The sequence below is a fragment of the Propithecus coquereli genome, unplaced genomic scaffold, assembly GCF_000956105.1.
Source record: "Propithecus coquereli isolate 6110/MARCELLA unplaced genomic scaffold, Pcoq_1.0 Scaffold336, whole genome shotgun sequence".
Classification (NCBI taxonomy): Eukaryota; Metazoa; Chordata; class Mammalia; order Primates; family Indriidae; genus Propithecus; species Propithecus coquereli.
In genome coordinates, this window is record NW_012149019.1 from 489,041 (window position 1) to 489,848 (window position 808).

Here is an 808-nt window from a genome sequence, read left to right on the forward strand (position 1 = left end):
TGTCTGAGAGGGTTTTAAAATATTTAATTCTTTATTCCCTTAAGGCAGTGATGTTTTTGCTATTTTTTGAAATGGGTATTGTTTGAGGGATTTCATGCTATTTTTTCTTTTTGGCCCTACAAACAAATAAATCACTCTTTCCCAGCAAGTTCAACTTTTCATTTGTGACAAATTTAAAAACCTGACTGGCTGAAAAATGGGAGGGTTTATTTTTCTTTCCCTTATGTGAAGGAGACATTAAGTCTAAAACTGCTTTCAGTGACAAATTCCTTTCATCCTGAATCCCTCAAAGAAATACCTTAGTGAACAATAAGTGACAGAAGGCTTCAAAGAAAGACGTGCTCTAAGCCTTGTAAATAGACCCATCTTAAAAAATAGCAGGAGCAGAGACAGGCTTATCCTATAGATTTTTTTAAAATTAGGCTTAAGTAGCTTAAAAGGTAAAACAAAGTATAATGGCACCATGTCTTCTAATTATTTTGTCATTTGAGTTTAATTTTTTACCCTCTTTTTATTATTTAATTATTTGGGGAACATAAAGAAAAAATAGTCACGATTTGATTGAACTTTTTTAGAATTGTCTGTGTTGTCTACAGAAGAAAATCTTTTAACTATTAATGTAATGATCAGTTCTGCTAAATCCTGATCAATGAAACTAAGTTCCGAATCTACTTTTATACACTTTTATTCACGGAAGGATGTGTGGATGATCCACTATGTGCCAAACATTATGACAAGCTCTTTGATATGCTAAGATAGTTAGGATGATGGCCCTAGTCCAAGGACATCTAACCACCAACTTAAACAC